The following is a 12,653-nucleotide window of genomic DNA, read 5'->3' on the forward strand; positions in this document are numbered from 1 at the left end:
CCCGAGCGGCCGATTGAACGTGACTCAGAGGAAAGATTCTCGCTGGTTCAATGCAGATGGGATCACCATCCACTGCAACATTTAGAACGTTTAGAGGTTTTATTTATTTATTTATTTATTTTTTTGTAATTATCCGATTCTGATGAGAAACGCAGCATTATTTCCGAGTTAATGAAAGAAAAACAGCATCTTTTGATAACCTGCTGACTGCTAATGAGCTGTGGAGATAGCATTATGCACCAGATAATAATCCCGTTCGCACTGACAGGAGGAAAAATAGGCTGTAATACCCACCGGCACATGGGAGTGTTGGAATAGGTACTATGGCAATTACTGTGAATCAAGATCATATTTTAATCTCATTATTACACAGTAGAACATGTCAAATCAACATTGTTGACTGCAACATTTGAAATCTCATCAATTCAGTCGTCACGTGTCTTTTCTTTTTTTTTTTTTTTTTTTAATCGTATCTATATGCTTTCTACAATGTACTCCATCCAGATATGATAAAGCAGACTTCAAGCTACAAGGCTTTTTAATATTCCGTGTTTCATTGGATATGGTGCGTTACGATTTGATGGTATATTCAGAGCCTTTTTCTTTTATCTCACTTTTCATGGCGATTTTAATCATTTTAATGAACCTCTTTAAGCGATCTGACAAACTGGGAGAGCGAAGCGGCCCTCCGCCATCTTCTTCGGCCCTCAGTAATTATTAACACGTTCTTGTAATCAGGCTCCACCGCCACCTCCACCAGCATGAAAGCAATCTAATAAATGTGAAAAGTAAACTCTCCCAGCTGAAAACATTAAGATAACACAAAAAAAAGAAAGAGAGAATTAAATATTTATTGGCGTTGCCTCTGATCGTATTACTCCTGTTTACAAAAAAAAAAAAAAAAAAAAAGCTGAATGTGGCTGGAAAATAAAGTCCCGATAAGAAAGGGGGGAAACACAGGGGTGGCTCTGCAGCAGGAGGCTCAATAAAAATCTGTCCAGGCTTCTGATCCGCCTCCTAAATCAGCCCCGTCACCGGCACAGACCTCCACATCGATAGTGATCAGGAGGAAACATTTCCACATGCGCACAGTGGAGAGACTCCAAAAGGGAAGGAAGGAGAGAGGGAGGGAGGACGGATTTAAGAAAATAAATAAATAAATAAAAATCTGTGGAGTGATGCAGACATATTATCTGAATAGCAATGTGGGAATATTCCCAATGAAAGCTGGTTTTGTGGGTCATTCCCAGAGCGGGACGTTATTTATGGGATTAAGGCCACGCCTGCACAACATTTCAAGTGAAAACACCTTTATGTATTTTCATTTCAGGAACGTTTGCATCGACACGGCAACGTTTTGAAAACAATGTCCATTTACACGAAAACGATAAAAACGATGCCGCTTTCGTAGGGCTGGGCAAAAAAAAATCGGTTTAATCAAATTTGTAGCTAAAAATGATTTTTATTTAGCAAATTCATGACACATCTGATGTCTACAGTCATTTTTAAGTGCACTGAGGGAAACAATTGAAAATCGAATCGAAACTCGAATTTTTGCTTTTACAAATTCTTAGATATATTTAATTTTTAATTTTTTTAGGCCAAATCGCCCAGCCCTACGTTTTCATGTTGGACAACGGGAGCGTGCTGTTGTTGGTTTTTATGACAAAACCACACAAACATGAGCTTAGAGAACAATCTGCTTTAAACACTGACGGTGGCGAGCGAACGAGCGAACGAAAGTTGGATCCTTATCACGGTGACTCAACTCTAAAACTAACAAGTCCCAGGACTAAATGGACTGGGAGTCGTGACGCTCACAAAGATCTTTCTGTTTTCACTTGAAAATGTGTATGTTTAAAAAAATATATATTTATTTGTGTGTTTTGGGCAAACCGTTGGAGTAATGCATCAGGTGTTCACTACTGCTGCTTGGAAGGTAAAAAACAACATTATTTCTTTAACTAGTAAAAAGATGACTAATGATTCTTAAAAATTATCATTTTCTCCAATTATGCATGTTTTGAGAAAGGCTGCACAACACATATATATCTATAATTCTATCGCAATACATGTAAAACTTGGCTGAACTGCAGTAAATTTATAGTTTCCCCCGTACTGAGCAGTTATGATCTGCAAATTCAAATATACACACGGTCAAGAATGAAAAGAAAAGCGAGATTAATTGTGAGGGATCTGTGAATTTGGAGCAAGAGAAAGAGCACTGTTTGTTTCGAGGAAAACATCTCAAATCAAAAACACATCAACACCACCTACGTAAGTATGTTGGAGTTATTTTTAGTGTGGATGCCGATTGCAAAGCATATCATTACTGCAATACTCAACAACATTATCTGATATTGCCGGCACAAAACTCTAGGATGGCCAAAAACAACAAAGCCAAACCGTTGTATTGGGATATAATTTGGTCCCAAAAGAGAAACACTGGTATTTGGAAGTAAAACTACAAAGGTTCAGGTATATCAACTTATACTTATGTGTTTCTTTTATCATTGTGAGTCATATTGCGATACTCAACAGTATCCCACATGAAGAAATACTATTGTGTCGCTCCAGTAGTGAGTTTGACTCATCGGTGTGTTGACTTTAGTCCAGAAGAATTCGGTTTGACACCGTTTTCACTTCCAGGACACATAAATTGTCTCCAAAAAAAAAAAGAAGAAGAAATTTCAGATCATATTGAGAAGATTGACATGCGTAGCAGCGTGTGGTAACACACATTGTTTCTTGGCATGTCTTTCAACGGGCTGAATACAAACGCCCCGACGGCCCGTCATGCCAACAGCGCCGCTCACTGTACTGAAGTTACGTTGTGGCGTTGACATGTTGACTGTTGCCATGACGACTGCATGCCACGAGACAACAGCGGATGTTGTGACGTGCACGGACGTGACATCATATCCTGACTGTCATGTCAGTAAAATTGAGTAAAATACAGAGTTTGCTTATCCCGTGTGAATGCACTGCAAGAAACACAGACGTAAAGGGGGGGGTAATTCACAAGTTACCAATGGTCCATAGGTAGTACTAATCCAACAGCAATCATACATAAATACCTTAAACTATATTTATATACATACCATAAACAGTATACTATAAACAGTCCAAACGTTTAGAACTCACTCTTTCAGTCTTATTCAAATTGAAGCAGTTCAAGTACAAACCATAAATCACCGACTCACTTTATGATGTAATGAAATTATTACAATATTAGGGGGAAATATTGTGTTTTGCCTGCACCATAATTTATTCTTGTTACATTAATGACCTTGATACATTTTGGGTTTTTATTAAAAAAAAAAATGTTTTTAATTACATTTCAGGCTCATAACTTTTGTTACATTCTTGATCAGTTACTAGATTACGGGTTTTATTACATCATATTTTATAACAACTCGGGTCATTGTTACATATCGGACTCCCAACAGACCCAAAACGTAATAAAAACTTACGTGAGCTTGTTCCAAGTCCAAAATGTTTGACGCTCTCTGTGTCCACTTTAGATTGTCGGCAGGTTCCAGGTGTGACTGGCAAACAGGAAGTAGGAGGTCTTTCATCCTTTTGTGGTGAACAGAATGGAACGTACCAAGTGTGGACGAGATTAGAGGGAACTTGGATTGTGGTTATCATTATAAACTCATTGATTTCCATGGATTTCTGTTATTTTAGGTATTTGTAGAGCTTGTATTATGATGAGTAGCAGTTGTGTGTATTTGTAGAGAAATAGAACCTCTGAGTACTACTGCACTCATTGGAAACATGCAAAACAGACCATAATAATGTACTAGTCCTAAACTGGCGGTTTAAAAAAAAAAAAATCTCTATATTGTATGAAATACTTAGTGAATATCTAAATAAGTACATCTAAGTACAAATGAGCAGCAGAAACTGTATTTTTTTGAAGAAAAAATTATAGTCGTGATGATTTGATTTGATTTGATTTGACTTGTTTATTTTGGACCTGCGGGAACAACAACAAAACAAAAAAATAAATATAAACACAGACAAACATAACAGAGCAAAGCAAGCCAAAAAAATAAGATAACAATAAATACATAAATTAATTCACAAATCGATAAATTGCTAAATTAATAAATAATGATTAGTTTTAAAGAAACAATGAGAAAAGCAGAATTTATGTGGAACACTTTATGGCCACTTGCCTTACAAAGGCTGAAACAGATCAACTATTTCAATGAAGCAACACAATCAGCTCATTGAAGATAGAGTTTTACGTTCCCACAGTCACATTTCGCCATGAACTGTTAGAAATGTTGTCTTCACCACAGACAACGTGCACACCCTTTGTTTTCTGTGGCAGAGCTCGGACGAGGAGATCAAACAGGGATGACCTGCTGATAATTGCTATCACATTTTGTACAAATTGTTCAAATTCATGTAATCTAATCTAATTGCGAGCGGGATCAGAACGCTCCATCTCTTTGATTAATGCAGAGGCGGCTATCTTTCATCTGCACTTGTCTGGGCCGGGAGGGCGGGGGCGGCGACGGCAATCCAATTTGGGCTCGGTGCTTTCAATCAAACAATATCATGTTGCAGGAGTCATAATCGGTGCCTTCCTGAGATTGGCTTGGCGTCCCGAGGAGCCGTTTGGAAGCTCATGAATGCCAGAAGACACATCAGCCGAGGCGGCTGTCTGTGTGTGCACGTGGCGCTTTTGTGACACAGCTCGCCTCTGTTCAGGGGGTTACTTGTTAACTCGTGGAAACCCTGTGCTGTAATCCCCTTTGTCCTGTGAGTTTTTGGATCTGAGCTTGCTGTAATTTTTCTTTAATTAGACTCTGGCAGTAGCTGCTCTTTGAGAGCTGATTGGATTTCTTGTCTTCGGCAGCTGTGGCACCTTTAGTTTTTACTTTTGGCTTCTGTTAACCGTTCCCCCGCTTTTTATTTGAAAATAAATCTTAATTTACCCTGTTTAAAAACCATTTTAGCTTTCTTATGTTACACCTAGCCAGCCAGGTCGTAACGGTGTGTGTGTGTGTGTGTGTGTGTGTGTGTGTGTGTGTGTGTGTGTGTGTGTGTGTGTTGACTCTCACCAGCGCAGGTGTCGGCGGGCTGGTAGTCCGCCGGTAGTCTCTCCATTTAGTGCGCACAATCGGCCGCCGCGCCGGGAGCGCGGCAGTGTGGCGGCCTTGACGGCGCCGCAAGGAAAAAAAATGGAGGAGGTCAGCAGCACTTTCACATCCGCTCGCACTTCTTCATGCTGACTTTGTGTTGATACAGGAATATGACACAGTTCGCCCTCCGCTCCCACACACCAGAGCGTGGAGAGCTCAGTGATTTCTTTTCAGAGCTCACACACACACACACACACACACACACACACACACACACACACACACACACACACACACACACACACACACACACACACACACACACACACACACACACACACACGCTTGCATATGCAGCCTGTTTCCTTTTGAACGCATTGAGTCACACATGCAGTATTTTTGAAAGGAGTCAAAGTATTTTGAAGGAGGATTCAGGGGCAATTTATTCTCTTTTTTTGGGGGAGTTTTAAAAAAAAAAAAAACAACAAAGAAAAAACACACATATTCCGACCCTTTTCGGCAGCTGGCTAATTAGCTTGTCAGTGGCAATCTCGTGCGTGTCAAAGGTTGCTTTGGAACAAATTAGCGAGTGGAAAGGAGCAACCCAGCCCTCAAAAGCCTTTATCAATTTCAATCAAGCTTCATTGTCATGCGCTCAATAAAGGATCTCGGAGGACCGCCGTGTTGCTCTGATTATTCTCCTCTCATGCCAAATCGGCTCATTCAGCCTTTCACGTCGTTCGAACAACAAGTCCAAATGGAGATGGTGGCCCGTGATGGTCCAGATGCACATTTGTGTGCATCTGGACCGGGTGCGTGTGTGTGTCCCCCCCCCCCCCCCCCCCCCCCCCCCCCACCCACCCCCCAACGCCGTGTTGACAAGAATCCCGTGCGATCACTTAAGTGCATTTGTCGTCACCTTGAAAAGGGTTCCATTGTATCGCGCCGCATGCAAAAGAGGCAAACGGTCACAGAGACATGCGGGGAAGATCCCTCGCCGAGATTCCTGGGTAATTTCTCGTGAAGAGACGCGTCAGTGAGGCAGCTCGACGCCCCCCCCCCCCCCCCTTGTCAGCGTAAAAAGAGAGAGTCGCTCAAGTTTGCCCCAATTTATGGGTTTTAGTGTTTGCTTCTGTTTGTTTGGGTTTTTTTTTTTGGGGGGGGGACACATCTGCCTGCATGGCACAGTGATCTGATGGTGATTGATCACCAGATTAAACCGAATCGAGTTGAACTCCACAACAACGCAAGGAGAGAAGAAAACACTTTTAATTAGTGATGCAATATAAGTGTGGCTATTGATTTGAGATGGAGAAAAAACTAAAGGACCGTGGTCTTAATTGCTTCTGCTTGTATTTTCTCAGTCAGGAAAACCAGAACAAGACACTGGCCAGGATGTTGGGACTTTCGCTGTGATGTTTTCAAATTAGAGACCGGAGAGAAGGAACGTCCAAATCTTTTAATAAAGGCTCATAGTGTAGGGTTTTCTACTCGACGGAGCGTCACCCCAATCTTTTATTTTCACAAATTAAGAAATTAATAAATAACTCTTCAAACCTCCGCCACAGCGAGTGGATGAGCGGCCATCGTGCTTCTCACAGCTTGTTGCTCTGCTTCTGTCCTCAAACCTCCGACCAGAACAGCAGGAAGTCTCCACCACCGGGTCTGGTTCTGCAGACTCCTCCTCGTGTGCTCGTTCGTGTCGTTGGGGTTTTATCCATAAAATGTCCTTAAGATGACAATGATGCTATCGTTGCCATGTAAATTAAATTGAACTCATTAGAATACTTCATTTGCGCGTTAACAAGTTCTTTAATGTGAGTTAGATATATTCAGAGCGAAATGACAAAAACAGTATCTGCATGATCACCAAAGGGCAAAGCAATAGTGAATTTTCTATATTGTAGAAATCCATTTCAGCGACAGTTATCTCATCGTATAGCACTATTTTATTATTTTACCCTGATGTTTATACCCTGACACAGATGAGAGGAATGGACATGCACACTTCCTCCTCACTATTAATCATAAACCGTTTAGTATATCTAGGAAAATTCAAAAACTACCAGAAAGCAGAGAAATAGAGTTTTGTGACCCTCACCGCCACCGGCTCCGATCCACGTCAGCACAACGGCCGCTCTACCGGCAATGTACTCTACCTTCCTTTTTCTGTTTTTTAATAATGACAACTTTAGTCTCACCGCCTTCGAGTCAACCCCTTGCCTGTGACAAATATTAAACGAACTGACAGATATTTAACGCTTGGTTAAAAGAACGGTCGCTCTCCCATAGTGTACAATTTCAGCAATAATATGAATAAAACATTTTTAAAATGATCCTGGCACGGATGGTTCATCGTGTATTCTGTGATAGTTATTGTTGTTGATTTAGCAGAACTGAAAAAAATCTGAAAGTTTCCAAATATTTAGTTTAAAAACAGGAATTACCCCCTTTTTTTTAACTGAAAAAATATTACGTTTTAGGCTTTTCATACAGCATAAAATTCCATTTCCACTAAAATCTCATCTGCTTTGACGGAGGAATTTTGGGCAGGTTTTTATTTTGGGACGAAATGGTTTGCTGAATGGTTAACAAAAGTCAGAGGACACCTTTCCTGAATTTTCCACACATTTTGATGTGCCTTTATTGTACTAGTTACGTACCGAAAATCTGCCGGAAAAGTAAAAATCAACCGGCGCCGAGGATAGTAATCGTTGCGCTTTGTTTCTTAAAGAGACAGGCACACAGAATCACAAAAAAGAGAAATCAGAGATTTCTGATACCCGCCGAAGGTTGACCGGGACTAAAATCTGCATCCAGAATCTGGATCCGGATCGCCTCCAAAATTCAATGGCGTCTTTCATGGACTAACGTCGATCTGTGGTGAAAGTTTTGACAAAATGCGTGCAGTCGTTTTGACGTAATGTTGCTAACAGTCATACAGACAAACAGATAAACGTGTGATTTTATTACATCCTTGGCGAAAGAAACCTTGACACAGTTTCTTTATTAGATTTTGTATGAGTTCTGTTTCTTTCTGAGAATGAACTCTTTAGTGTTTCCTCAACATCTCGGGGAGTTTGGTGTCCATCGCCTCTACAAAGTCATATTCTATGTAACTCTCGTCGATATCAAATCTGTTTTCTTTTTTCAACTTTTTGACGGATTCATCTTTCTTTAGCCCGAGGTGCTGTCATTTTTTTTCCTGCAGCTTACTTTCCGTACCTTCATGTATGTTGCAACACGGCCATATCCTTGAGATCTTTTAATAATTTAGAGATTTTTAAATAACTAAACCTCCCCGTCAAGAATCCCTTGCACCTCTCCGGTTGGGAATCACTGGATTCAATTTGAACCTTTTTTTTTTTTAAATGTATGAAAGGGCTAAAATTGTGGTTATATATACTACATTTAAAAGAGAAAATAAAGTACAACAGTACAAAATGGAGATGTCTCTCAATCTGTTGAGTTTGATGAAAAAGTCTTAAAACCTTTATTGAAGGGTTAAATTAAAATGTGACTGCAGCCACAATAGTCTTTCTTTAACAAGCCTTATCTTAATTCTGTTGTACTCTTGTCTTCTTTTGATTGCATTCATTCACACTAAAGAGACTAATTATTTTTAAACATGAAACGATGAGGCGTGCTAATCAATGACACGACTGTGAAGTGACGAGAGTCGATTGTTTCCCTTCTCCTTTTTTTTTTTTTTCTTTTTAAAACAACCGAGAGCTTTTTAGAAACTATTCAGCTTCCTCTGCTGTGTGTGTGTGTGTGTGTGTGTGTGTGTGTGTGTGTGTGTGTGTGTGTGTGTGTGTGTGTGTGTGTGTGTGTGTGTGTGTGTGTGTGTGTGTGTGTGTGTGTGTTGACTGTAAGTGGGCTGGGACGGCACTCACTGTTTGTAAAGGATTACAACAGACTCTGAGGAGCGGACGGTTTGATTTGTGGGAGGATGAGTGCAGTGTTGCTCCCATCACATATTCGCCTGCACCTCAAAACGCCAATAACTTGGAAAATATCAGTTCGCCCAGAAGGGGGTGAACCAAAAGTCAACTTCTGTTTATTATGTGGAAGAAGGAGTATGTGATTTTTCTTCTCATCTGGAAATATAGCGTAAGCCTCAAAGCGGTGCAGCGATTCATCCCCTGGCCTCACAACGACAAACCTTCAAATTTATTTCTAAGTTTCGGGGTGTTTTCATGTGAAGTTTGCATGTTCTCCCTGTGAACGTAAAGGTTTTCCTCTCACTGTCCAAAAAGTTAGGCCTTTCTTTTTGGAGTTTGTATTTGTGGTGTTTTTCTCCAGGTACTTCTGGTTTGTTGATGTTTTGGGTTAATTGGTAAATCGAAGGGTCTGGTATTTATGTCTGTTTACGTACAGCTCTTTGGTTCAGTTGTAGTTTTTTGTAAAGTGCTACATAAATACAACTGAAGTGAGTTGAGTAGTTTTGTGGTTGAGAATCACCATGACAGCAATCAAACTTTATATGAATGTCCATGTACTCGCCACTGTTAATGTGCATAGCATATTGTTCTGCAGTTTACAGACATTGTTATCAGAACGTTGATGTGTACACGAGAAACTTTCCTGAAACAAAATAGGAAAAATGATGCGTTTTCACTCGTGACATTGACGTGTGACTCAAATTTGTCTGTCGATATGAATTTTACTGTTTGTCTCTCTGTTTATGCTGTTGAATTTGTCAGATCTATGCCTTTTGAACTTGTCAGAAAATCAGTTCGTTTCCCTTTTAAATAGTGTCACATTTGACAAAAACATGCATTCGAGAGATGCACAGCAAAGGTGAGCATGTGGGTCGGATGAAGATTTGCAAAGTTATCACATTACTGTTTGTTGACTCGTGTTTTTATTTTCTTATCTCAACTGGCATCTCTCAAGGCAAACCGGCATTGAAGTCAGAATCTGCAAACAGTGGCAATTTAATAGCAACAAATTCTCGGAGTGAAATCCGTCCTCCCAGATGACGATGCTGGGCCCCAGAGAGAGTGGCTAATCAAATAGCACCTCGATAGTTTGGAATGAACTGACCTGCCAGCTGCCATGACTTCAACCACATTGACCCACATGTCAGATCAACTTGTTTGTGCCAAAGTTACCAATTTAAAAAAATAATGGGCCAGGCAAATTTTGCTTGCATGACAATGAGTGATAAAGGTATACCCGTTTTTTTGGTGATTTTGAAGCTATTTGATTCGGCAGCCATCTTGGATTTTTGGCGAAATACTTACCAGAGTTTGATGTTATTGCCTCACTTGGATTACTTACCGCTGATAAACCATAGAGTAGCACGAATCTACTAGCACCAATTTCTTGCTCCATCACAATGGCCAAAGAAATTATGGCTGATTGTGTTATTTTTAAAGTTTGGAAGTCATTTGGTCAGCGGCCATCTTGGATTTTTGGTCAAATATTTTTCACAGCTTAATTTTAATGGTACCCCTGGATTGCTTAGCCATGAAAACCAAACACCAGGACCAAAAATCATGTTTCTATCATAATTAATAAGGAAGTTATGGTTGGTGGAGTCATTTCAAAGTTTAGCTGGTGGCCATCTTGAATTTAAGCTAATTAAAACAAATTTCCCCAAGGTTGCCGCTCTGGCAACAAAAAATTTTCTACAGACCTATGAGAGTATGAAATCTACAAAAAAAAAAACGTATACTTCTCACGTCACTACAGAAGGCTTTGGGGTGGCAACTGGACGACAACAGGAACCGGTTCCTACTGATGCTGATTGCAGTATAAAAAACATCGTGCAGCATAACAAAGAGGTGCTGATTTTCATTGGAATGGACCAAATGAAAGTTAACTCTTCGGTTGGTTGAAGATTCCTGATTCCCGATATGGCTGCTGTGTTACTTTAAATTACTCGTACAAGCGGAAAATGAGGCAGATTTATTCCCGAGTGCGAGATACAAGCAATCTAACAAGGTGTGCAGACTTTTCTCCAAAACAGAGTTTTAGCCGAGTCTATATTAAATAACCAGGGCACCACAGCAACTAACTGACAGTGATTGATTGTTTGCCCGTGGTTTAAATTCAGCTACTGATAGGAAGCAGGCTGGAACCAGCCACAGCGAACTCACTGAGAAGCACACATAGAAAAAGAAAATAGACGAAGCACATTTCCTTCTATTTTCTTGATATACTGCCTTGTCGTCTTTCAAAAGTCACAATTTTGCCGATCGCTTGTATGCCGATGACATACTGATATACTGAATTCACTACATTTCGTAACTACACTAGCTGTGCCACTTTTTTTTTGTCAAAGTGATTCTTGATGTCTTTCCGATTCGATCAGGATGCTGATTTTTATTCACCAAGATGTGGCCTGATTCATTTCAATGGCTCAATCCCATAATGCTTTGCGCTGTGACGTTTGCTCTTTGTGACACAGACGTGTGATTACAACAGGTCAGTATTGCGAACTTTACGTTCGTCAAGCCTTTCAAACTAAGAGTTGTTTCTTGTTTTGCTTTGCTCCCGCTGCCATTTTTGTCAAATTGAACCAAGTTATGTCGTTTTGCGAACTGACGTTACAGACATGCTCGCGAAGCTAAGTCTGTAGGAAGCAGAGATACGAAACTTGGACTCGAGTTTAACGACTTTTTGAATTGACTTTATGAAATAAAAATAAAAATAGACTTGCTTGGACTCTAAGCTCACTGACCCTCGACTTGACTTGACAAGTTCACCAAGTCATACCTCAGGCAAAAATGTCCTCGCCAGCTAATATTTAAATACTTAATAAAATCTAGATGTAAAAATCTTATTTTAAGATTTCTTATCAAGTTAAATTTACTTTCTTGCTTGGACAGAGGATTTCACTGGTTTGAAGTCAATTTCTTGTCAAATTATGAGTTCATATCTTATATTTGGGCCACCCTTTTTTTCAGTGAAAATTTGAGGACTTGGACTCAACTCAGGATACGAGTGTCCAGACTTGGGACTCGACTCGAGACTCGAGCACAAAGACTTGAGACTCGACTTTGGCAGGAAGTAACCCCATGTGCCATTTACATGGACCATTCAATTCAATTCAATTCAGTTTTATTTGTAAAGCGCTAAATCACATCAACAAACATCTCAAAGCGGTCTTCCAATGATAGAGTACAACAGAACCCAACTAAACCATGATCGGGTCAAAAACCGGACGACACCTACCCCATGCAATCTGATGGTAATTTCAATCCGATAGTGCAAATATTATCAGATTGAAGTGTTTATATGATGAAAATGTAATCGGGTTTGGTCTATGTAACAACAGCTACTGATCTAATGAGATCAATAAATACTATCTCACAATGTGTCCTTCCCATGATCCAAATAAATTATCAGTCAAACACAGATTTTCTTAGTTTTGTGCTACATTAATCTCTGAAATGTTACTGATAACCTGTACGCCGAGGACATATACATTTCGATTTCCGCTCACTCTGCCATCACTCCTTCAACACACCACTTGGCTGCTGCAGGAAAAATAGTTTTTTTTCAAAAAGTTCCTGCATCTAAATAAGAAGAAAATTGAAATTC

The sequence above is a fragment of the Lipophrys pholis genome (assembly GCF_963383615.2).
Source record: "Lipophrys pholis genome assembly, chromosome: 1".
Classification (NCBI taxonomy): domain Eukaryota; kingdom Metazoa; phylum Chordata; class Actinopteri; order Blenniiformes; family Blenniidae; genus Lipophrys; species Lipophrys pholis.